Here is a 24407-nt window from a genome sequence, read left to right as displayed (position 1 = left end):
TGATTTCATAAAGGCAGACCTAGGGTTTTCAAAAGAAAGTTTTTGGCTTAATGGCAATGTTTAATATATGGCTGTTGTATCACCTCTGACCATGCTCTAGTACAAAATATAGAGGTTGGACTATGGGACTATTGATTAAAGTTGTAAAGCACTTTAAAGGTTATCTAGACCAGTGGTTCTCAAAGTTTTTAATCTTACGAATGTGTTATACTCTTAAAAATAATGAGGAACTCTTTAAGAGCTTAAGTATACATAGATATGCATGTATAGCATGTGTGTATATACCCAGTATTTAGTGTTTTAAAATGAACACATCTTCATATTATTGTGAAAATTATTTTAACCTCACAGATTCCCTAAAAAGTATCTCAGGGATACCTAAACCATACCTGAATCTCATTGAGAACCATTGATCTAGACAAAAGTCTTTGATTTCACAGATGAGAAAACTGAAGGAATTTGTCTGGAAAGCCAGACAGATATTTGAGGCACGATTCCAAATATGTGCATTCCCTAAATCACCATGGACTGTAATTTCTCATGTCCCTATATCAGTCTATATACAGACAAATAGGTAACAATTCAACTTCCATTCACTGGTTGTTACTGTAGTAATTACTTTCTAAAGATCTACATTGCTTGTCAAGATTTCTCTCTCTCTCTCTCTCTCTCTCTCTCTCTCTCTCTCTCTCTCTCTCTCTCTCTCTCTCTCTGTCTCTCTCTTTCTCTCTCTCTCCCATCTCTCTTTCTGTCTCCTCCCCTCTCTTTTTCTCTTTCTCCCTATCTTTTTGGATGTGTGAGAAGTTTTGGGAGCATCTCTCTGTTACATTCAACTTCAAATAATACTTTTCACCATAAAATGAAGACATATTAACACTGTTTCATGTTTCTGAAATCAGTGTGAACCATATAAGTTTAGCAAATAACAAGAAATATCTTCAGCACTAGGAGATGCTGTTAGATTTAGCGAACAAACTTTGGAAAAAGAATAGATACACAGTTTGTGATGTCTTTGGGATACTCATTTCATCTCTTTGGAACTCAATTTCCTTATCTGCAAAACAGATAGGTTGGATTAAAAGGTGGTTAAGATCCTTTCCATTTCTAAGACACAATTATTCTCTAAATGGAAAGCCAGACAAATATTTGAGGCACGATTCCAAGTATGTGCGTTCCCTAAATCACCATGGACTGTAATTTCTCATGTCCCTTTATCAGTCTATATTCTTGTGCTTTGAGGCAGCTTTGACAGGTTGTAGATGTTATGGTAGCTGCCACAGATTTGATTGCACTCTGTACTTGGTAGCAACAGGAAGAGCACAGGATTTGGAGTCAGAGGAGATTGGAGATGGCATTCCAACTGCCATTGATTATCTGGGTAACTTTACATCAGTCACTTAACATATCTGGACCTCAGTTTACTCATTTAATGTTGATGTCTGATTGGTCCATAACATTATGATCACCTTGATGGGTTTTCTGCTTTCCAATTATTCACCAAAAGAAGGTGCTAGTCTTGGAGTCAATTATATCTGAATTCAATACCTGTCCTCAGATGCTAAATATGTGATGCTAGGAGAGTCATTTTAACCTCTGTATGCCTCAGTTTCTTCAATTGTAAAATGGGAACAATAATAGCTACACAGGGTTGTTGTTAGCATCAAATGAGACACTATTTGTAAAGTACTTAGGATAGAGCTGGACACAAAGTAGGCAGCTAATAAATGCTTGTTCCCTTCCCTCTTTATCAGAAGAAAGAGGTCATATTCATATTATCAAAGGAGACTGAGACTCTTGTAAAAACTTTTGAGGTGACCCTCACAGAATGTGTAATTTTAGAACTCATTCAGCTTTTAGTGACAAGAGAGATATGGGAGGTCTTTAAGAGAAGGACTTATCAGGAAAGAAGCCTGTCAGTGCATGATTATTTGGTTGAGTAGCTCAAGCTACAGTTATTAGCTGTCAAGCATGGTGTAGGAATTCCTAAAATGGATTTCTTTAAATGTACTCAGATTATTCTTATAAAATATTTGTATGTGTAGTTTAGTCAGATGCAGAATACTTATATTTCTTCTCAAATGTGGAGATCTGAGTGCCTGTGAACATTTTTAGAAAATGAGCTACTTTTTTTTTTTTTTTTATAGGTAATGAATCTGTTCTTCTGATTGGGAAAGACTATTGCTTTATGTCACATACAGAGCAGGCTTTCAAATATTTGATGAGTTAATCATTAACATTTAATAAGCACTCACTGTGTGCTTAACCCTGTACTAATCACTGAAATTACAAATAAATGGGAAAAGTTCCTGCTCTCAAGGAACTTAAATTCCACTGAAAGCTATAGAGACAACTTTACCAAATTTATAAGAATACAAGTCATACTCCAAATGACAATTGATAAAGGGGTATGAACAGGCTGCTTTTTGCTGAAGAAATCAAAACTATATAATCATAAGAAAAATGCTCTACATATCATTATTGTTAGGGAAATGCAAATTAAAACAACATTGAGCTAACATAAATTCCCTTCAATTGGAGAATGGCTAAACAAGTTGTGTATATATGATTATAATGGAATATTACTGTAATATAAGAAATAATGAATTGGTTGATTTAGAAATAGAAAGACTTAAGTCTCTGAAGAAAGATGCTATCCATGTCCATAGAAAAAATTGACAAATAGAAATATACAGTATAGTCTTGCATATATATGTATGTGTATGTATGTATAAATCATATTTATGTGTGTGTATATATGTATATATATATATATATATATACATATATATATATATTTGTTTTTAACTTCTGGGGAAGAACCAAATCTTTAAAAAGAAAAATAAAGGGGAGAAGATAACACATAAAAGAAAAATGAAAAAGTAATATTGAGGAGGAAGGTAGCCTCTGGGAATGGTAGAAAAGTTCTAAGTGATGCCTGTACCAGACATATTCCTTCAATGGGAGTTTGGGAAGGATCTCTCCAGTCAGGGAGAGAAGTTTCAGAGGTGGAGAACACTTTCAACTTGTGAAAGCCTGAGATGGAGTGAGACTTCAGGCTAGTAGAGGAAGTTCAGAGTGAAGAGCCTGGAGAAGAATAGAATTGATCACTGATGAATAAATCACCAGATTTAGCCCTAAAGTTTAAGGGTTAATCAAGACAAGGGTAGGATCCAAATACAAACTGATATTCAAGTAAGAGAATTGTCACATAAAGAGTCTAGAGTCCACTTATTTTACCTTTTTCTTCTTAGGTTGCTTTTCTAATATTGAATCAAAAAAATCTGAGAGCCAGAATGGATCTCCTAGGTGATCTTGTCCTCCCATACCTGACTGGCTATAACTGAAATAAATCTCTTCTCCAGTATTCCCAGTTGGTCAATCAGTTTCCCCATGAAGATTTCCTTTGAGAGGATAACTCACTATTGTCCAACTCAGCCTGTTTCTCTTTAGGAGAGCTCTAAGTGTTAGGGGAAAAAAAATCCCCCTTATAATTTCTTTACTTTTTCTAGTTAAAGATTGCCTTGTAACAACTTTCACCTACTGTTCCAGTTATGATTTCTGGAATCAAGTAGAATAAGACTAAAACCTCTTCCATAGAATTATCCTTTAAATACTTGAAGCCTCCTATCCCATTCCCTCTAATCCAAACACATATAAACACACACACACACACATATACACACAAGCACGTATACTGTCCCCACTCAAGTTTTTCCCCTAGGCTACATTCTTCAGTGAACTCTTATAGGGGATGTTGTCCAATCTCCTCGTCTCCTCAGGATGTTCCAGTTTACATGTTTTTTTTTTTTCTTTTTCTTTTTTGTTCTTTTCAATTTTTTCCCTCAATAGTAGTTTATTTTTCCAAATACATACAATAATAGTTCCTAACATTCATTTTTGTAAGATTTTGTTTTCCAAATTTTTCTCCCTTTCTCCCTTATCTCCCTCCTTTCCAAGATAGCGAGCAATCTGATACAAGTTATACATGTACAATCCTTTTAATTGTATTTCCATATTTGTCATGTTTTACAAGAAAAATCAGACCAAAAGGGGAAAAATATGAAAAAAATAAACAAGCAAAAAAGGGAAAATACTAAAGCTTTGGTCCACATTCAATATCCACTGTTCTTTCTCTCTGGATATAGTTGGCATTTTCCAATTTCACAATTTAGCTGAGAAGAGCGAAATCTAACATAATTGATCATTATTAAGTTTGTTATTTATCCAGTTTTTCTCCTGATTCTACTCATTTCACTCAGCATCAGTTCATGTAAATTTTTCCAGGCTTTTCTGAAATCAACCTGCTCATCACTTCATCATTAATATTCCATAACATTCATATATCATAACTTATTCAGTCCTTTCCCAATTAATAGGCATCTACTCTATTTCCAGTTCCTTGTCATTACAAAAAGAGCTACTATAAACATTTTTGTACACGTGCTCTTCCTCTCTTCCTTTCCTTTCTTTTATAAACTCTTAAAATATGGAACCAGTAGTGACATTGCTGGATCAAAAGATTTTGCATTAGTTTTCTTAAAAATATGACATTAAGGAATATGATACTCCCAAAGTTGTCTAACCAGAGAAGAAAACCATGACCTCCCATTGTAGGGAAAAGTTTAAGATCCATAATGTAACTTAAGTTGATTTTAATATCATATTGGCTGCCATGTCATGATGTGAAGTTTTCAATTCTCTAAAATCACTTGATCTTTTATTAAAAAATCAAATGCTAGAATCAGGACTCAAGACGGCCACCCCCCAACCAGCTACTTAAAGAGGGTTATCCTTTAAACTAGCTGTCTTGTTAACTGTTTTATCCTTCTTCTCTCTAATAGGTAAGACTTTGTTCTCTTGCATCTGAAAGATAGTGAGACAGGTGATTGATAGAATATTCTACATGGAACTGGAAACACTCGATTTAAATCCTATCTCTTGGGCTTCATCTGTGCAGCCCAAAGAAAATTTTCTAACTTCTCTGGGCCTCAAATTCCTCATCTGTAAAATTAGTGTATCGGATTTGATGTCTTTGAAGATCTCTTCCATTTCTAAGTTTATAGTCCTTCCTCTGATATAATATATCTAGGGCACCAGAGGCAAATTACCTATTCTTTTAGGGCACAACTCTGAGACAGAGATTGTTATCCTTTCATGTGTCATGGATCCCCCTGGCAGTTTGGTAAAATCTATAGACCCTTCTTAAAAGAATATTTTTAAATACATAAAATGAAGTGCATAAATTTCAAAGAAAACAAATTATATGGTTATAAAATAAAATTGGTTTTCTAAGCTCATAGATCCTAGGTTAAGAACCATTTATTTAATCATTTAAATAATTTAAATAATAATTTATACTGGATTAGCATCTGTGGATGGTGTTTTACACAAGGAAATTTTCTCATACTGACAGAATCTCAGTTCTGGAACCACAATAATAGCCACATTATATGGTAAGTAAAATGTGTTTTTGCTTAGTTGTGATTGACGATCTAGTGAACCCCTTTACAGAATATGAAATTCGCTTGCTTTTCAAAGGATATACTATTTATTTTGGAAACCTGTCCTAAGGGATCCCCTTCCAACCACTGCCATTCCAGTCAAGAAATGCAAGACATATTGACATCATTCTGTCTGCTGTTTTCTATGGCTGATGATAATACCCCCAAATTACACTAAATACACACACAAAAAAACCCTTTAAACAGTGTTACAGCTGGACTCAGATGGCAGTGGAGTGGCCCGTTGGGATCCTGGAGAAGAGATGGCTTTGAAAGTTGAAAAGAAATAACAATGATATGAAATACAGCCCCAAGGTGGCAGCTGCTATTTCTTACCACATTGCATGTATGGAAGGGCAGGAGAACATTATTTAAGCAAGTAGACTCTGGAGACAAATAAGTTCTAGGAGCCTTACATCATTGTGTGAGCAGAATAGACCCATTACAACCCAAACAAAGTAGATACTGTCTACAGCTGGTTTAGTGTGACAATGTACTAAAACTGGGTCTTAAGTGTATAAAACTAATCAAGTAATGAGAATGGTGACTTTTACTTTAGTTAAAATCTGCACCAAGACAGAAACTGAAACAGAAGAAAGCAAAATATTACCAGCACATCAGCTAATCCATCTGAGAGAGACCTTGCTGCATTTTTTCTCTCTCCAGTTCCTCTGCTAGAGATAGCAAGGCTTCTCACCTGTTCTGTACCCCACAGAGGTGTGGGGAGGTGGTGTGTAAGCTGTTTCAGTGTCTGAGGACCCCGGGGCTGGCAGATGAGAGATGGTGCTGGGTAAGCCATGGAAGGAAGCCAGGACCTGAGGTGTTATATCCTCTGTCTGTATCCTTAATGTCTTTTTAAAGCAAAGGGCCCTATTTTGGTGAACTTACACTGGGCCATCTCTCCTCCCTCTTTGTCTTTCTTTTCCCCAGTGCTGGGTCCTTGCCTGTCAGTCATGTATTTCCACGGACCTGCTCTCAGCCAGGGATACCTCCATCCCCCTCAGAGCCATATAAATATTTGCAGGACTTCCAGACGTCAGCCTTCTTGGCCTGTTGTGGTTAGCACCGATACTGCCTGCAGCTATTGTAAGCTTCCCAAGTCCCTTGCTTCTCAGTGGCGAGAGGCTAAATATACTGATGGAAAACTCTTTTTTAAAAAATAAAGGCAGCTGAAATTTTACAACACATTCCATACTGATTTGCAGCAGCAGCCTGCAAAGGTAGCTAATGTGCAGCCTGTTGTCATTATCTTTTTTCCTAGACCTTGAAATTGTTGCAACTCATGAAAATTGGGCCTATACTCTGTTCCCAACCGTGTCTGAATCACAAATTGCCTAGGGCCTGGGTCCTGGAATCATAGGCAATAAAGAGACGTTCCCACCAGTGAAAAATCAATCTTTCAAACCCAAAGAAAGGCAAGTCCTTTGCTCTTTTTAGAAAAGCCACATTAGCAATGATTATAACAAAGACTGCTTGAATACACTGAATAGCTTGGCCTGGTGTTACTTTGCTATTACAAGTACAACAAATGAATTCCATAAGGACAACTCTTAGGGTCATATCCTTCTAAATTATATATCAAATTCAATTAAATTCAATTTAATCCAGTCCATTGCAATTCAGTGCTTAGCACAGCGTCCAATATTTGATTGATTTACCAAGTGCCTACTATGAGCAAAACACTAGCCTTCAGGCTGCGGATAAAGAACAGGGTCTTAGAATGGAGTAAACCTGAGTTGAATTCTCACTTCTGATAATACTGCCTATGTGATCTTGGGTCAGTCATTAAACTTCCCAATGATATGTGCAACTCTCTAAGATTATAAAATTCAGAGCAGATAGAGGTAGCATCTTCCTCCTGGAAATCATTAGTTCAATGTTATTGTTTTTTGTTTTTTCTCCCTTTTAAAATGTACGATGAACTATTGTAGGTGCTGCAGAAAGAGAAATAGAATTTAAAGAGGAAAAAAATAGTCCCCCTATCCTCAAGGAGTTTACCTTCTAAGAGAGGGGAGGGAAGTGATACAGCATAACAGACAAGCACATATGAGATGATTCAAAAAAGGTAGATGATAGCTTGAAAGACTAAGGGATGAGGAAAAGCTTCTGACAGGAGATGGCACATGAGCTGAATCTTGAAGGAAGCTAATGGGGAATACCACTCAGGCATGTAGAGAAACTACACAAAGCCCTGGAAACAGGAGAAGGAGTATAGACATTAAGACCATAAACTAGGCCTGCTTGATTGGGCAGGACTGATTCAGCATAAACACTGTAGTCAGGTGTGAAAGAATATATAATATTTTTTCCCCAAACTTTCCATTAAAAAACAAAAGAAAACAAAAGACAGCAAAGTAGGAAATACAGACTGGCTGAGAAACACCTGTTTTTGATAAAAAATGGCAATTTTGTGAGGTTTAGGCAAAGAGGGTAATTTGTGGGGAGGAGAAAGGAGTGGTTGTGTTTTGGAGAAAGCATCCAGATTTGATTATCTATACTATAGTGTGTGTGTGTGTACAGAGAGAGAGAGAGAGAATATATTTTATATAAATTTATATAATTTATACTTTAACATATAATGTATATTTTAACTTAGCTTCTAATGTTGATGAATCTGTGATCATGAATCAAACAAGAAATCTGTGTGATTCATCTGTGATGAATGTGATCTTAACCAAACAACAAACATATATTAACTCTTCTATGTGACAGGCACTGTACTAAGCATTGGAGATACAAAGATGAAATTAATACTGTCCCTGACCTCAAGGAACTTACATTTTAATTTAGGAGGTAATATATTTATGCAAAATATATTCAAAACAGATATGAGGCAATTATGAATGAAAAGGCACTGGTAGTTAAGGAAACCAGAAAGGTAACATGAGAAAGATATTCTTGATCTGAATTTTGAAGACAAACACAGTTCAAAAGGCAGAAAGGAAGGGACAGGCATTGTAAGCATGATGGATAGCCGCTGCAAAATCATAAAGATGAGTGATGTCAGGCTTTGATAGGCTAATAATATAGATTGCAACCCACATACTCTTCATCCTGGGCAATTCTTATGCATCTCTTCTTGTAAATCCTGTCTACTAGGGGCTCTTCCAGTGTATAAGTGTTTCTCCTAGATCTCTTGTGAGTGTATGTTGACTGATAGACTACAAACGGTTTTATATATAAAACTGCTTTCAAAGTTCTTCTCTATGCTCTTTCCAAGATATGTGTGTTTCCTTTTAAGTTGTAGAACATATAGACTCACATGAAGAAATGCTTCATTTAAAGAGAATAGTAATTTTCCACATCCTAATACACAGAAAATTAATAAGGACATGGGTAGGAAACATAGTAGACGAGATGACCAACCTTGTGACCAAAAACCATAAAAACACACCCAGTGGAAAGCAATTTGAGCTAACATTTATATAGCACTTTAATGTTTGCAATTTATTTCTTCACAGTATCTGTAAACACTGGAGCAAGTTACTTTCCTAAGGGAATCTGGAGAGTTCTTTAAAGACTAATATAGTCAAACATATTTCTTGAATGCTTTGTCCATAACAACTTATCATTAACCTGTGGGTGACTATTGCTGGGAGTTTTCCAATGGAATGGAATATACCCCACCCCTCTTAGTGGAGAACTATTAAAAATGACATCTCATGAACACATCATTAGGGCAAAAAATTATTGGAATCATTTAGCCTCCCTTCCATGATCTCTCTTCTTCCAGGAAACAATAGGTATTTTCTAGGCCCTTTTTACTCACCTGTTGGTCCTACTTTTGTTTTGCTCACGGTGGGTGAGGAAAGGCATGATTTCTGAAGGGTTTTCAATCAGGAGCCTAGATGTATTTTGCTACCATGTACTCCCTCTAGCACTTGGCTTTTAATTTTTACATCTGAATTATGAAATGCCACCTCTACCAGCCCGCTGCCAGGAGCTGAGAACATTAATATTGATGTCCGGAAAGGCTTGCAGTGCTGCAGCAGGGTGATTTAAACAGGAGAATTATCAGGGACAGCATGAGAGTAAATAAATTCAAAAATTCAATTTGTTTTTCCTTTTCTTTCATCCAAATTTTCTTAAAGGAGAATGTGTATATAAATTCATTTTTATATACATGTATACACAATATGTATACAAATATATCTTTGTGATCTATATGTAAATATACATATATGTTTATGCATTCTTATCAATATACTATATATGACATGCTAATGGATTTTCCAAACCAGTTAAGTATAGTATTTTAATGTTCCTACCTACCTATCCTGAGACATGTGGTGGAAAAAGACTATAAGGAACTGGGTTGCATCTCTAAAATCAAAGAAAATCATAGCCCAGCAGATGAGCAAGGAGAGAGAGAGCAGTGGGCAGGACATATCTTGACAGGGTGCTCTTCTCCAACAGCCTTTTACACTTGGGTATCACCACCCTATTAGTATACACAGGGCAAACTGTTGTTTGTGATGTTTGGGAACCATCTGCCAAGCCTGAGGCAAGCTTTTGTGACCTGAAATGAGGACTAAATTTGGTGGTTCTGACTGAATTCCATTCTGAGATGTGGAGGATGGGGAAGGGGAATTTAGAATAAAGCTCTTAGGGTGGGAACTGAAATCAAGAAAGAGCCCTAGGAACCCAATGCAAAAAAAAAAAAAAAAAATGAGAACCTCTCCAAGATTGACTCAGCTGTTATTATGCTCACAAACCAGACATCTCCCCTGATAGGAGGACTGATCACAAATCTGCTTCCCCAGATCAAGCTTAGTAGGGCATAGCTTTGCTTTATTATCATTTTCAAACTTGGCTCTAGCTAACTCAGTTTGCTTTTCCATTGGGAACACAGGTTGGGAGTCTTTGTACTTAGAGAAGAAACTTTGGAGTTCTTGTTCTTAGGAAAGACTCAATGAGACTCTCCCCCAGTCTCCTCACCCCTCCTCATTCTCTTTCTTTCTCCTTCATCTTTCTCCCTCTCCATTTATCCCTCTCCTTTCTTTCCTCCCTTTCTCCCTCCTCTCCCTCTTTGGCTCTCTCCTCTCTCTCTCTTTCCCCTCCACCCCCTTCTCTGTCTCTCTTTCTCTGTCTCTGTCTTTCTCTCCCTCTCTTGAATTTTTGAAGAAAGGATATAATTTATCTGTGTAACCTTATCCTCTCTGTATTCCAAAGAGGGGAGAGAATAGATGCTTCGTTTAACAAAGTTGGTTTTTCACAGATTAAAGTGCTATATAAATGTGAGTCATTTTGTATAAGGATAATTAGAGGCATCAGAGGGAATAAAGACTGAATCTGTTATTCCATTGATACAAGGAATTCCTAAAGGAGAAAACACCCTTCACCATTGTAAGTAATGTGTTATATATAAAATATTATATATATTAACGTCACATAAATATTAAAAGCTATTATCTGTTTAGCACTTAACATGAGTTAGGAATTATATTAAGTGCTTTATAATTATTATCTCATTTGATAATAATAGCTAACATTTTTATAGCACTCATGATATGATAAGTCAGAAAGTGTTTTACAATTACTATCTCATTTGATTCCCACAAGAACCTTTGGAGAAAGTTTCTATTATTACTTTTTATAGATGAAGAAACTGGGGCAAGCAAAGGTTAAAACACTTGCCCAGTGTCACAAAACTCAAGTTACCTGAGGCAGAATTTAAACTCAGGTCTAACTGATTCAAAGTCCACAACTCTAGCCACTGCACTACCTAGCAACAATTCTAATCTAGTCTTAGAGTAGTGCATCAATTTTAAATAGAAATATGGGTGAGGAAGATGTAGAGAAGGTTAATCCACTCATAGTTATCCCCAAAAGTTGTGTATTAATTTAATCTTTAAATGTAAATGTTATCCATTCTTTATCCATCCAGCCAGTCAGCCTTCACTCATTTTTTTGTGTGTGTTTACTTATTCATTCATTCATTTGCTTATTTACTTACTTATTTGTTTGTTTATCCATTGATTGATTCATTCATTTAGTTAAATAATTCCCAAATACATTTTAATCTGATTTGGTTCCACTCAGGAGTATTGTAGCTACATGTTTGACAACTCTCTTACAAGAACATTGAGAGTTTAAGTAACATTGCCTGGGGTCACAAACCCAAATCCTATACTGACTTCAAGGTCAGCTCCTTTATCCACTACACCCCATTGTCTCATATTAATAATAGTCACTATTTTTATTTCTTAAAGTGTTGTCCCATACTTTGAATACATGAGTTCGTAAGATCCTTAGAGAAACCGTGTGAAATAGGTGCTGTTGTTATCCATAGTTTATGGATCAGACTGCGTATCAGAGGATGCAACTTGTTTTAAATTCAGCACATCCAGTTGATAATGAGAGAGCTGGGATTTGAATCTAAGTCCATCTAACATTCTTTCCCCTCCACTCACAGAGGACGCACTTTTCAAAACCTGCCTTTGTAGAAATGCTGGTGCATAAGATTGAAGAAGTATGCTAAATACTAAGAGGACGTGGAAGAAGAAGAAAAGAACTTTTGGGAACATGATAGGCCCATTAAAGGAATGCAGCCTAGAAAAGGTCAGTTTTAAACTGAGACTTGAAGAATTCGGTGGCTATGGATTAGTTGAAAGAAGCAGAGAAAGCTTCAACATCATCAAATTGGCCAAAAGAAGATCCTTGGCAGCCTGAGCCCTGAACAACAAAAGGAGATAAAGTAATTGTGATGCCAGAATACAGAAAAGCACAGCAGCTGCAGTGTCGGACTTATTTGATCACAGATAAATTGATGCCATATCAAGTTGCACCTGACATATTCCTAGTTATTGTTGAAATGAACAGGTTGTTGAGATATTTGCAGGTACCCTCTCTGTAATGCTTATTAGTTCATTAGCACCAGTCAGAGGAAATTCTTCCTAGTCTTCAAGAGATAAACTGTGAAGTATGATTGACTGTTTTTTTTTTTTTTTGTATGACTGTTTTTAAACTAATGAAGGTACTTGGCCATGAGTTTTCTCAGATCCCTTATTTTTAAATAAAAATTTTATTGAGAACTTAAAAAAAATCTTATCACTTCCCAATGAATCTCCAATAGGAATTTTCTCTAACAAAGAAATCCATACCTTATAGTCAAAAGATCATAGATAAAGGATTAGAGAGGAACTCTGAGAATATTAGGCCAGGGTTCTTAACTAGGGCAGCTAGGTGGAACAGTGCATAGAGCAAGAGTTGGATCAGAAAAACACATTTTCCTGAGTTCAAATCTAGGCTTAAGATTCTTAACTAGCTGAACTCAGAGCTAATCATTGTTTGTCTCAGCTTTCTCATACGTAAAATGAGCTGCAGAAGGAAATGGGAAATTATTCCAGTATCTTGTCCAAAAAAAAAAAAAAAAGAAAGAAAGTCCAAATGGGGTCACCACAAATCAGACATGACTGAAAAATGACTGAATATCTTAACCTAATGTCTGTGAATATGTTATTTATAAATATATACATATATAACCTAGAGCAGATTGCTTACCATCTCAGGGAGTACATAAGAGAGGAGGGATAGAATTTGGAACTCTCAAAAAAAAAAGTTAAAATTGTTTTTACATGCAATTGAGGAAAAATTAAATATTAAAAATAAAAATATGCAAATATGGGCATATTATATGTATATATATAAACATGAGAAAGTGTTGCATGATAGATATATTCATGAACATACATACACATGAGAGGCAATGTAACATAGCTGATAAAGAATTGACTTCAGAGTCAGTGAGATTTGAATTCAGATAAGTGTGACCCCTGGACTTAATGTTTTAGTGTATTAGGTAATATGTGCATATTTTTGTATATGTATGAATATGTATATATCTATATACATTTATGTGCATACATGTACATGTACATATATAGAAAAGGAAAATATAACTTGCTATATAGAGACACAAAAAGATATACATATAATCATACATATATTTTAAAGGCTATATATATATACTCATATATATTATATAATTTCCTTACTTTGTAATCCTATGTGTTTTCTCTTATGTATTTAAAAACAATATTCTGAGAAAAGGTCTATAGGCTTCAGATGATGCCATGGGAATTCTCTCTCTCTCTCTCTCACACACACACACACACACACACACACACACACACAGAGTTTTAGAGATTATATAGTATAACCAATAATTTTGTTGATGAGGAAATAAACAGAATTCAGTGACCTGCCTTGCAGCTCTTTGTTAAACAATGTCAGTATATTTTGGTAATGCTGAACAGGATTGTACCTGCAATGTCAAAATTAGACTGAAAAAGATTTCAATCGATTATTATACTGTTTCTCTGTTCTACCCCTTCACTGAAACCAGAAGAGAAGAGTTTCCTGGCTAGTATTATGTATTTGTTTGTCTGTTATGTCCTGGTAAGTGTCTGAAAAGAAGCTCCTCCTCACCCTTTCAATAAAAATGACAATTTAAAAGAAAATTATGACAGTTCCTGATGAGAGAGTATTACCCAAGTACCTTTGTAGAGTTGCTTGAGGTCCTGATCAGGATATGTCTTTGAACTTAAACTCCAGGGTTTCTGTTCATTCATTCCTTTCAAATTCGGATTTGTTCTATACTCATTTATTTTATTTCAAAATACAATACTTATAATCACTTCATACTGCTTTAACACTGAATTCTAAATACCACCAGCATATGGATCCTCCTCCTTGTTATAGCTAACCCTTCGGCTTTTTATTTTGATTCCATCTCCTCCTGTTTCCTCTGACATATCAAGACAGAGTTCATCTCAGCCCCATGACTCCCTCCAATTTTGATCTCTCAGCCTCTACTGGCTTTCTCCCTTTTGCCTACAAACATTCTCAGGTCTATTCTCTTTAAAATAAAAAAACCCAAACTGATATATGCATATAACGTTATCTTCGGGCTGCTCTATCCTTCTTTATGTGTCTCCTCACTTTCACTTTTAAACTTACTGAAATAATGATCTCCACTCATTGCCCACTCATTGCTTAACTCCTTCCATCCTAATTTATTTTCCGTTTGTACTATCGAAATTGTTTTCTTTAAATTTACCAATAGCATCCCAATCTCCAAATCCAATGTTATCTTCTCTTTTTATCAGTTTCTTTTTTGTTAACTACCCTTTTCATCTAGAATTTTTCTGTTTCCATGTCTTTTATGACATTATTCACTTCTAGTTTTCCTATTACTTCTCTGATGCTTTTTAGTCCCCTTTATTCCTGTTTCCTCATTCCTGTCAGAAGTTGTAGGTTTGGCTAGATTCTTTAATAGTATTTTATTTTTCCAAATACATGCAAAGATAGTTGTCAACATTCATCTTACAAAACCTTGTGTTCCAAATTTTTTTCCTTCCCTCTCTTCATTCTCCCTCCCCAAGACAGCAAGCAATCCATTATAGGTCAAACATGTTACAATTCCTTTAAACATATTTCCATATCTGTGATAGAAAAATCAGCTCAAAAGGGAAACATACCACAAAAAAAAAAAAAAAAAACAAGCAAACAACAATAAAAAAGGTGGAAATACTATGCTTAGCTAGGTTCTTAAAGGAACTCACCATTTAAAAATGATTTGTCAGGGAAGGAGGTAACTATAGGTAAAGGCCAGAGAGTTCCATTCTGGATGAGATATAGGCAGATTTTGTGTTGTTTTGAGTTGGGGAGGGGGGCTTTTTGATGCCTAAAAAAACCAGTACTGTTTCCATAAGTCCTTGGGAGACAACATTGTTAGTGCAAAGATTTTCATGTCATATAGGATCATATAGCGCCAAAGCTGAGATGGTCCATAGAAGACATCTAATCCTACCCCCTCATTTTATAGTTGAAGAAATTGAAACTTGGGGAGGCTAAATTGACTTACCTAAGATGACACAGGTAGTATCAGAGACAGGATTTGAACATAGGTTTTCTAGCCATCTTTCTCCATCTTCTTTTACCTTCTGCTCCTATGGTAGTGTAACCTTGCACCTATTCTAGCTTGAAAACTGATCTTCTCTCATTTACAAGCTCCATCATCATGAATTCAATCCTTTTGGTCATTTCTCTTATAGTTATTTCTCAGGAATTTGGTCCTCTGGGCCTAAGATGCTCTTCCATTTAAAAGTATATTTGACATTCTAAGATTATCATTTTTATGTGTAAGTAAATAAAAACATGGAGCCAATATCTAGCAAGTTGATGGGGACATAAAGTAGGTTGTATGTCTTTTTTTTTATATAACTTTTTTATTGATAGAACCCATGCCAGGATAATTTTTTACAGCATTATCCCTTGCATTCACTTCTGTTCCGATTTTTCCCCTCCCTCCCTCCACCCCCTCCCCCAGATGGCAAGCAGTCCTGTAGGTTGTATGTCTTGAAAGCCTGGTCTACTTAGCAGAAACAGCAGAAGACTTGAGAGTCAGATATTGCATTTTTTAGCTGTGCAACTTAAGGTAAGATATAGGTTCTATAAGATTTAGAATCAGAAGAGATGTGAGAGATCATTTAGTCCAATCCTATTATTATATACATGAGGAGCTGAGAGTTCAGAGAATGGGACTAAGCTTACAAAAGAACAGCACAGTCTTTTTATCATATTCCACATACAGCTTCCATTTACTTCCTAACATTTAGAATCAACAAACATTGTGAATCAGTAAGTATTTATTAAGTTCCTATTGTATACCAGGTTTGGAGATAAGCTTTGGGAAATGGCTTTGGAAGTAATGTGTTATCATAAGGGACATGAGTCTCTTAGGAGAAGTCAGATGATCATTTGTCAAGTAAAATATTATAGGGTAGTCTTATAATCAGACTCAGAGCTGGACAAGATGGTCTTTCCAACTTCACAATTCTGTGATTTTGGGGAGGAACCCACAATAGCCCAAACTACTTCAATTTATTTTAGAAATAGCTGATGTGATGGGAGAAGAGCAAAATTCATGTACTTTATACTCATCTATTTACTATTCTAGGATCTTTTAGTCACTTTTTGTTGTAGCTAGAAGGCATATTGGATAAAAGATAAAACTTTTTTATGGATGGGGAAAATGTAAATTTAAATCTAGCCTTAGTCACTTACTGGTTGTGTGACAAAAACAGTTAAGTGGCTCAGTAGAGTCAGGAAATCAGCCTGGAGCCAAGAACACCTGAGTTCAAATGTGGTCTCAGACACTCACTAGCTACATGACCCTGGGCAAGTCAATTAATCTCTGCTTGCTTTAATTCATTGGAGAGGAAAATGGCAAACAACTCCCATATCTTTGCCAAGAAAACCCCATATCTGATCACAAAGAGTTGGACATGACTGAATGACAAGCCAACAATGACAATGGCAGTAACAAAGTTGTTTAATTGAGCAAATCACTTAAATTTACCCAACCTTAGCTTCCCCGTAGCACTTAGCTATTGGGTTGTTATAAATAGAAAATGTGATAATACATAAAAATTGCTCTGAAAACTTAACAGTGTTAATTTTTATTTTAGTTCTATGCATGGCCCATCTTCCCATCTATAGGTAAGCTCCTTGAAGACAAGGATTGTGTTCAAAATTCATTTATCTTTCTTAATTGCTGACTGCTGTCAGTCTGGGTTTATACATAAACCAGGTGCTTTATACATGTTGGTTAAATGTATGATATTTGAGAATGCTTATTTAGGCAGCTGTTTCAGGATGGATTAGAATTAAATTGAAAGAGATTGGAGGCAGGAATAACAGTGAGAAGCTGGCAACAAAGGAGAAAACATTTTCTCTTTTTAACTTAGTCAGCAGCTCAGTGAATATATTGATTTGTTTTTTTTTTAAATATTAATTTCCCTTTAAAAATTTGTGTGAAAGACTAAACAAATTGAACTTTGGATTTATTTACTCAGATGCAGTCCCTGATAATTCCACTCCTTAAATCACCCTGTTTCCACACTGCAGGCCCTTTCAAACATTAATATTAATGTTCCCAGCTCCTGACTAGGGCTGGTGATGGTGGCATTTTAGAATTCAGATGTAAAAATGGAAAGGATCTCACAATTTTAGATCGAGTCTTTCTGTTGTCTGGGCCTGGGAAAAGGGAATCTAGAACATGCTAAGAGAGCTAAAGGAAATAGTATCTAGGATTTAATATATTTCTTATTACCTCAAAAGCCTTTTTGAATAATGAGCATAAGATCCAATTTGTGTATAATAATGTTTCTAAGCAATTCAGTAGAGTGGAAGATAACACTGGCCTAGAGTCAGGAGGAAAACCTGGGTTCTATTCCCAAATCTACTATTAACTCAGCATGGATCTTGAACAGATCCTTTTCTTTCTATGGGTCTCATGGTCCCTGTTTCTAAGAGGAGAAATTTGGAAACAACAATCTTAGAGATACTTCTATATACCTATATCTATATCTGTATATCTATAATACTAGGATTTAAAATTATGATAATAATTGAGCCTAAATATTGACTCCAACTGAGCCAAGTAAGAATCATCACCCAGATTCAAAGTCAGGCTTTATTTTTCAATCAACAAGCATTTATTAAGTGCCTGATGAGTGCCAACTGCTGTGACTACAATGACAAAAATGAAGGATTCTGTTTCTTATTTTTTTTGCTACCCTTCAATATGAATTTGCTGAGTTTAGAGACTAAGTTCCTTTACAGTATGAGTGCTGCTCTCGTAAAGCCTCTGAGGAACAGCCATGTGTTGAGTAATTGAACACCAACCAGAGTCATTAACCTTTCAATTCCTTGGAAACTCCCTTGTGGATATATCTTATTTGGGTCACAAACACCAGCTTCAAATGCCAGATTTGTAAATGGCACTGGATAGAGGGATGAGTTTGGGGACCATAAATCCACCACCAAAAATAAAAGGTAGATGTAGTACCTAACAAGGAAACATAGTTCCCAGTGAGGCATTTGTAGGAGGCTCAGCTCTCTTGACAATTCCAAATTAACAATGAAAATAATACAATTCTAAGTGCCATCTAAGTAATATCTAAAGGGAGCTATCCCCTTGTAAGTCAATAATTGCTTCAATTTATATGGTGAGTTAAGGTTTGCAAAGTGCTTTTAACACATTAATTTACCTGAGTCTCACAACAATACTATAATATACATGTTATTATTACCACTCAATTTACAGATGAAAAAGATGAGACTTAAGTAACTTGCCCAGAATTTCGGGACTAGTATTTGTCTTAAGGGAGACATGAATCCAAGTTCAATTCTCTAATCATTACTCCAAGGTACCTTATTATCAAGATTGTGAGGGAATAATACTGTGCTTTAAGAAATAACAAACTTTTTGATCTTCGAAAAACACGGGTAGATTTGCATAAAATAACAAAGAGCAAAATGAATGGAATCTAGAGAATGCTGCACACAGTAACAACAATATTATTTTAAGAATGATTTTGAGTGATTAAGTTATTTTATCTATTATAAATAGTCAAATTTATTATGGAAATCATATGAAGAAAGATACTATTTGCATACAGAGAAAGAACTGACAAATAGAACAATATATAGAATGATTTTATACATACACACACACTCATGCACATATTTATGTATAATGGTAACCATCTTTAGGTCAAGAGGGAGGGAAGAAAAAAAAGACAAAAAAGAAATTTACATTATAACTTTATTATATATCTAAAAGGAATAACAAGTTGTACATAGAAGATTTGCAGTTTCATATGCAATCATATTTTTTAATTCTCTGTTAAGAAAAATCTTGGTTAAGTCCACAAATTTAAAATAAAATAAATAAAAATTTTAAAAGAAAAAAGATTGGATCCTGGCCTTCCGATACCTAGAACCTCTTTTACTCTAGTACTAGAAACAATTTTTTTCATTGCTGTTAGTATAACATCCATTAATTCATATTACAACCCATTCACAGTCTAGTAAATGGCATTGCATGTATGTATTATAAATATATGTGTATGTTATATATTCATGTAATGCATATAATGAAAAAATCCCTGTGAATATGTATGTTCGTGTATACAAACAATGCATTTATAGATGTGTGTGTATATATATATTTACATGGCAAATATCTACCATGTATATTGATGCATTTATATGTGCATTCATAGATGTTCATCTAAACACCTATATCTATAATTTACATTGATGCTGTTTTAAAATCACATTCATTTCCAAATATACCTCTATTTGCTCTCCTCCCTCAGTAACATTCCTTATAAGAAAAATTTAAGAAATAAAAAAACAAGCAATTTGGCAAAATTAAACATGATATTGAACAATATTCCAGACTTATATCCCTACCTCTAACAGTTGCTTTTAATAGCTGTAGTGAATTAAAAAAAAAATCATCACATGGTTGCCATCTTCCATTGATCTAAGTCTAGTTAGGTGAGGTCTTTAAATGACAAGCATGTTCCCCAGTAGGGCCTGTCCTAGATGCTCATCCAGCTTGTCAGCATCTTCCCTTTTGACCTTGGTTCCCCTGGAAGTTTTGGAAAATCCAAGAGTCAATCTTTTTTTTTTTTTCTTTTAAAAATTTTGCCGATCCTCATCCTGAAGTCTTAAAACTGAGTGACAGAAGAGGAGGAAAAAGTTCAAAGCCTACCAAGTTGGAATGCCTACTATCCTTATACCAATGAGCTTAGAAGATTCCATTTAAAAATCATCTTTAAATTTTAAATTTCTGAGCATGATGAAATTAGAAGAAATGGATGCTTGATGGCCTGTAACAGTAATCACTTGTTATGTATGTAATATTTTAAGATATTTTTTGAACCGCAGGTGTGATTTTCTTGACATAGAGAACTCATGGAGAAAATATTTCTTTTCCTAATGTACTTGGCTTAGTACTCACTCTGCAATTTATATCTCCTTAGGGAATTATCTGAGGCATGATGAGGTTAATTGATTTACTGGGACCCTATGGAATTTAGTGACTTTTTACAGGTGAAGTCCAAGAAGGGCAAACTGGGTAAGGACCTATTGCCATGGTTCATTCCCAACTGATATTTTTAAGTGGTAAGATTTGGGGAGCTGGGAAGGAGGGCTTATATACTAAACACTCCTAGTCCACAATATGCCAGATAGAGCTTTGTGATCAATACATTCCATTGAGGGGAGACACCTACTATAGATAATGAGATGTTTCAATATTCTGATTTTAACATCCACTTTTCCTCCCAGATTTCCCAGTATTATTTATTCTGCTGCTCTCTCTTGCTTTCCCTTGACCTCTTCCCACTATATGTGGACAGTAGATTTTAAGATGTAGCTTTGATTTTTTTTTCCCCTGCAGTTACCCATTGGGACTTTTCCTGACCTCAATTCTGTTTCTATAATGAGGCCATGCTAATTCGTGCTGAGAGCTTATGAGTTTTCTTTATGCATGGGGAGAGGTCACCAAGATGTGGTTAGGGATGGTTCTTTCTTCCTGCAGTTGCTGCTCCTGAGGTCTGATCAATTTACTTTCCTGTTGTCATCAAACAATTTTCCAGAGAAATGAATGGAAAAATGCATCTGCTTCTGGATTCAAGAGGAAAAGGAGGGGACAAGGGACAAGACAGATAGAATAAAAGGGTGGAGGGGGCCGAGAGGGAAAAAAGGGTGGGGGTCTCCATGTGATAATGGGGGATGGACAGATCATCGGCACTACTTGGCTTATTCAAACACCAGTTACTTTGTCACCAAGTAGCAGAGGCTAACAATTTGCACGGCATGATTAAAACAGGAAAGCAAATTAAACAGTTATTAAAGAGAAGCAATCAATTGGTACCTTGCAGTAGGCTTCAAGAAGATCTGTCAGTCTGCTTTATTAATTGAAGAAATGCCTTCAGGGAAACCCTTTTAAAGCCTGCTTACTTAGTTACACCAAAGGCACAGTCCCTTAACAAGATACCTGTTATTATTAGTGATAATACAATAATAATAATAGCAAATATTTCTTCTAGAATGATAGGTCTCAAGGGGATATTATTATTATCATCATCATTTTATTATTATAAAGAATGTATCTCTTGCTGGGTTCCTAATTACCATTTTTATGACTACTACATATTCTTTCAATCAGGCAAAAAAAAGATTTGTTTATTTTAGGTTACCTGTTCTCTTTCCCCCTTCCTATATTACCTTTCTGAAGCTTAACTGTTTATAAAGGAAGTATGCTGACTGAGAATTTAGGGGAATAGAGATGCATTTGTGTCACCCACTATCCAGGGGTATGAGAGTTTGAAATCAGTCATCAATCACCTACTATGTGCCAAGTGCCATGCTAAGTGCTAGATATTCAAAGATTAAAAATGAAACAGTCCCTGATGTCAGAAAGCTTATATACCTGTTCTCACATGACATCTATTTGGCTATAGTATCAGTGGAGTCCTGTGTTATGCTATATTGAATAAAACATTCTCAAGCAAGAAAACATCTAAGCAAGGAAGATTATCACCAGTAATTTCAAGCTATGATGAGGTGTTGAGGAACAACATTGCATCAGAACAGAGATCTATAATGCCTTTTGATGGCATTATAGACACACAAAAAGTACAGGGAGGTCCTTAAGACCACCATGGCAGCTGGTAGCCACAATAATCTGGAGAAGAGAATTAAGGGAAACAAACTAGTTATTTTTCCCTCCTAGTTCTACTATCCGTCTTTTTTTTTTCTTTACTCCAACCTTCTTCTCCCCTATTCTACTGAGCCTTATCTTATCTTAAATAATATCGAAATTGAAGATATCTTGTTAATATCTGGTCCAACTCCTCCAGACCTCTTTTTTCCTTAAGGAAATCAGGTTCAGGGAAGTTAAATAACTTGTCAAAATTCACAAAACAGTCAAATAGCAAAGCTATGATTGAACTCATTCCTCTCAACTCCGATTTTTTTTTTTTTTACTACTATAAAACGGTTCCTGTACTCTTATACATCCTCCTCTAATACCACACATTTACATTTTCTCTGTCTTTTCTCTGTCTTTCTGGGAACTGTGGTACAGCCAGAGGAAGATTATTCTTAGACAACTGTTCAAGTCTTGACTTAGATACCAGCTGTGTAAACATGGACAAGTAATTGAACCTTACTGAAATTCAGTTTTATCATCTGTAAAACAGGTATAATCATACTTGTGCTGCCTAAATAATAGGGCTGTTGGGGGGGGGATGCTTTATAAGACATAAAGTATATTACTATATAAATATGAGCTACCTGTATGATTAAGCTATTTTTTTCCATCTTTCCTTTGTCTTCAAGGGAGACTTACTTTGCCACTTCATTATTTTATCTTTCTGCTCTACAACTTATGGAGTAACATATTGAAAAGAACCAATTTAGCACCACTCACTTGCTCACTCCATATGCCTTTTTCTTCAAGTGCTTTAGAAATGTTATCAACATAATCATCAACATCATCATTATCAATATCATTATCACCACCATCATTATCAGTGGGTCAAGAGACAGCATGTGGACATAACCTCAGCCACATACAGGCTCTTTGACTCTGGGGGAATGGCTTAATCCCTCAGAGCTGAGCCCATTTTATATTACAGATGAGTTTCTAACCTGCCTCAAATGAAAGAATTTACACATGAAAAGTTCCTTACATTGATAAAAACCCAAATGTGGTAGAGAGTGGGAGAAGTCATATAAACACTCTCTCCCCCCATTGCAGGTTAAGTCAGGTTAGTGTTAAAAGGAAAGGAAGCAACTCTATGGCATCAAATAAATGACTAGAAAATAATCCAACAGAGTAGCTTCCTCCTTCCTTTTCATGGAATTAATTTTACAGTGTGAAAGAGTTGCTTCATGTATAAAATAATAATAGCACCACTTCATAGATTAGTTTTCAGGATAAAATGAGATCTAGTAAGAGTTTTAAAATCAAGTGAGTTTTATTATTAAAAACTCATGACTTTTATTCTTATCACCATAAACAAAGAACTATTAGAAAATTTAAAGTCCATTTCATCTAACTTCTCATTTTAAAGATGAAGAAATAAATACCCAGGAAGATTATATGATTTGTGCAATGTCATACAGGTGGATTGTCATCTTTAGTCAGTAATCTTCCAACAATGCTGTACTATCTCCTGTCTGGTGAAAGCAGTATGGAAAAGTTGGGATGAGTTATTGGAAATGACCTGGAGATACCTATTGTTTAATTTTCTTTCTAAAGTATGTTTAAGAGTTCTGAAACAAACTTTGCTAGACATGATATCAAGCCATGTTCTTCAAAAGTCTTGGTGTGGCCCAAATCCCTTCTGAAAATCTTAGAGATAGAGCACTAATACCATAAGCAATATATGTCCATCCTCTCTGAGAGTAATGTTATTCCTTGGGCCTATTAAATATGGGCATGTATTCCTAGATTATGGGTGGGTTTTACATGTTCTGAATATAATCTCTTTATATTTCATATATATCTTTCATAGTATCTGTTGATTAAATTCCTCTGATTTTTTTATGGATATATATTCTGGGACAGATGGTTTTAAAGGAAAGAAGAAAAAAGAAAGTAACAAGTTTGCTTAAGCAAAAAGAAAAGGAAGATTTTATTAGTATTTTTCCCCTTTCTTTTTGATTTAAAAAAAGACTGAGAGTGGATTAACAGAGAGAATGACAACCTATTTCAGGGATTTGGAATTTTAACATCAATAGTAATAAGATTATGTGAAACTAATGAAAGAGGAAAAAAAAAAAACCTGCGTAATTATTTTAAGCTTTGTGATCTGATTAGTGTGGGTATCTTTTCCAACAATGCAGATAAAAACCACATGTGGCCCAATGTTTCCTTCACTTTCTACTTATATCACCTTTATGAACCTCAGTTTCTTCATCTGTAAAAAGTGGTCATGTGAGTGATCCATTTGTTCCATCTGATCCATTATGGATCTTATTTATATTTTCCCATAAATCATTGAATTGAAGTCTCTGTGACCTCCTCTTAAA

At 35.3% G+C, this 24407-nt stretch overlaps 1 long non-coding RNA gene across 2 annotated transcripts in view; it reads right to left on the bottom strand.

The window, feature by feature from the left end:
• The window catches only part of LOC127554091 (uncharacterized), a 113396-nt gene that overhangs the window by 52811 nt on the left and 36178 nt on the right, over nucleotides 1–24407 (bottom strand). The window lies entirely within an intron of this gene.

The sequence above is a fragment of the Antechinus flavipes genome, chromosome 3 (assembly GCF_016432865.1).
Source record: "Antechinus flavipes isolate AdamAnt ecotype Samford, QLD, Australia chromosome 3, AdamAnt_v2, whole genome shotgun sequence".
In the NCBI taxonomy this organism is placed as follows: Eukaryota; Metazoa; Chordata; class Mammalia; order Dasyuromorphia; family Dasyuridae; genus Antechinus; species Antechinus flavipes.
This window is presented reverse-complemented; position numbering and strand designations above follow the sequence as displayed.